The 3224-nt window shown below is 40.4% G+C and overlaps 1 pseudogene; it reads left to right on the forward strand.

Moving 5' to 3' along the window:
- Window positions 1628–2770, forward strand: Gm13809 (predicted gene 13809; annotated as a pseudogene).

The raw sequence follows: 3224 nt of genomic DNA on the forward strand, positions 1-3224 counted from the left end.
CTACAGAGAAAGGGAGGATAGGAGGATGGTGGGGAAGTATGGTGAGATGGAGGAACTGAGAGGAAAGAAAGGAGGGAAGGAGAGGAGGAAGGGGATCAGAGAGAGAAGCTATAATCTATATATCCGTTAAACAAATTAAAGAATAATTCTAAAACAAAACAAAACTCTTGTTCAATAGGGAAGCTACTTAAATATGATGGTTCCATGTAGAAAAATCTACTCTGATAATAATAAATGTAGAGATAGATAACCAGAACAAGCAACATTTTATTTATCATTTATGAATTCTTTAAAGATCTCAAATTTAACGAGAAAGTTGAAAACTACAATCCCATGAACATGGATCTCTAAAGTGTACGGAGAAATGTCTTTTTAGTTATGGTAAGCTTTGTAATTTACTAGAAACCAGGTTACCATCATTGTGTGCAAGCTGTTCAGCAGAGGGTTTAATAGTTTTCTTTTCTAGGGTCCTTGTGAGAAATGAATTCCCTAACTGTTGCAAGTGATCAAATATCTATAAGATTTCTGCTATTTGCTCCCTCATCCAGCAGATAAACATCATGTTTATATGCATTATAACCCTGTGAAGGAAGTAGTCACAAGTTTCCTTTTGGACCTTAACTTTAAGGAGGCATGTTTACTAAACCCTTCTTAAAGGAAAATAACATTTTCTGGGGAGTTTTACTATTTTTCCTGCACACAGATTTACTTTGCTTGCATTTATTAAATTATGTTTATTATATTTAGAAATATTTTTCTGAAATAAAATGGGTAGTCTTTTAAACAAAGAAAAACAACACAACACAAAACAACTACAACAAAAAAGTAAGACAAAAGAATAAACAAAAACAAAATGAGAAGAAAAGATGAGGACCTTGGAAACTGATCCACCTAGTCTCTTTAAAAGGGAGGTCCCAGAAATGTGCTTCTGCCCTTTTGTGATGTGCTTACATTTGAAGTTGCCTTCTATAAAGCTTGAAAATCTTTACCAGACATTGAATTTTATGTCTTAATTTTGAAAATTCCTTAACCTCCAGGAGTGTGAGAAATAAATTGCTTGTGTTTATAACTTACCCAATTTATAGTGTTTTTATTATAGCCTTAATGGACTTAGGCTCAGAGTAAGGAAATAAAAGCATTACTTTAGCTGATTGAGGTACAAGGAGACGAGGCTTATTTTGTAGCAAAGAAGGATTGCTAATATTTTATATTAAACTGTAAATTATCATTCAATAGTCACTCTAATGGTTGGGTCAATTGTTAGACTCTTTTAGAAAGGTAAGAACTAGAGTGGGCATCAGAATGCAAACTTGAATGACTACAGACTACCAGTTTCACACCTTAATTGGTGTGCAAAATGGTTCAAACCAAACATATTTACGCCTTTTCCTCATCCAGTTTCACCAATCCAAATGCATTAGTCTTTTCTTCTCAAGTAAGCCAGACTAAGAACAGGAAAAGAGGCCAAGATTTTCAGTTTCCCTAAGAACAGTTGTAACAATGCAAACTCAGAGGATGGAATGGCTTTAGTGGGGAGAAAGCTAACAAATTATTGGCTAAGCTCACATCTGCACATTGAACTTTCATCTTGAATTTTATACTGAAAACTTTATAGCATAGAAAGTCATTGCCCTGTTGACGTCATGGAAGACAAACTAAAGGGCGAGATGATTGATCTCCAGCAAAGTGAACATCTTCAAATTCATCATTCCGAACATTGTGAAGTACAGTCCACACTGCAAGCTGCTTATTGTCTCAAATGCAGTGGGTATCTTGACCTATGTGGCTTGGAAAATCAGTGGCTTTCCCAAAAGCCAAGTTATTGGAAGTGGTTGCAATCTGGATTCAGCTCGGTTCCATTGCTTGATGGGAGAAAGGCTGGGGGTTTACCTGCAGAGCTGTCACGGCTGGGTCCTGGGATAACATGGCAACTCCAGTGTGCCTGTGTGGAGTGGTGTGAAGGTTGTCTGCATCTCCCTGAGGTCTCTGAACCCAGAACTGAAAGGTTACACATCCTGGGCCATTGGGCTCTCTATGATAGACTTGGCCGAGAGCATAATGAAGAACCTTAGGCGGGTGCATCCCATTTCCACTATGATTACCGGTCTCTATGGAATCATTGAGGATGTCTTCCTCAGTGTCCCATATATCCTGGGACAAAATGGAATCTCGGATGTTGTGAAGGTGACACTGACTCCCGAGGAAGAGGCCCGCCTGAAGAAGAGTGCAGATACCCTCTGGGGAATCCAGGAGGAGCTGCAGTTCTAAAGTCTTCCCAGTGTCCTCGCACTTCACTGTCCAAGGCTGCAGCAGGGTTTCTAGGGAGACCACACCCTTCTCATCTGAGCTGTGGTTGGTACAATGGTATTGAGGCGGTGTGGGGAAACATCTCAGTTCCCACATCTCTGCCCTGCTGCCAAGTGGTAGCTGTGTAGTGGTAACCTTGTTAGTGTGACAGTCTCACTCTCTCCAACACACACTGCCAACTGTGCAGGCTTCGATTACCCTGTGAGCCTGCTGCATTGCTGCCCTGTGCACCCTCACCAAACATGCCTAGGCCAATGAGTTCCCAGTTAGTCATAATCTGTCTCCAGTGTGTACGTCCATTATGCATATCTTGTGCATAAATGTTCTACAGGATATTTTATATTGTATGTGTCTGTAGTGTGCATTGCAATATTATGTGAGATGTAAGGTCTACATATGGATGATGGAACCAACCACTCAAGTGTCATGCCAATGAAAACACCAAATAAACCTTGAACAGTGAGAAAAAAAAAGAGTCATGAAATTGTCACCAATTATTTCTTTCATTATTGCCATATAGTTTTCATATTAAATGTTTTAGTAATATCTACTTTGTATAAAAGAAAAGAAAGAACAGGGAGAGAAATGGAAAAGAGACTGAAGGAAGGACCAACAAGGAGCTGCCCCACCGGCAGATCCATTATGTCTACAGACACCAAACACAACACTGTTGCCATGGTCAAGAGGCATTAGCTGACAGGAACATAGTGTGGCAGTGACTGAGGAGGTCTGCCCATGTGGATGCTTGGAGCTAACATCAGACTGAGCTCAGGGAACCTGATGGGGAGCTGGCAGAAGGACTGGAGGAGCAGAGGAGAATTGCAACCCCATTGGAAGAACAACATAGGTTAGTCTGGTCACCCAGTTTTCCCAGACTACACCACCAACCAAAGAGTGTACCTGGAGGGATCCATGGC

The sequence above is a fragment of the Mus musculus genome, chromosome 2, assembly GCF_000001635.26.
Source record: "Mus musculus strain C57BL/6J chromosome 2, GRCm38.p6 C57BL/6J".
Classification (NCBI taxonomy): Eukaryota; Metazoa; Chordata; class Mammalia; order Rodentia; family Muridae; genus Mus; species Mus musculus.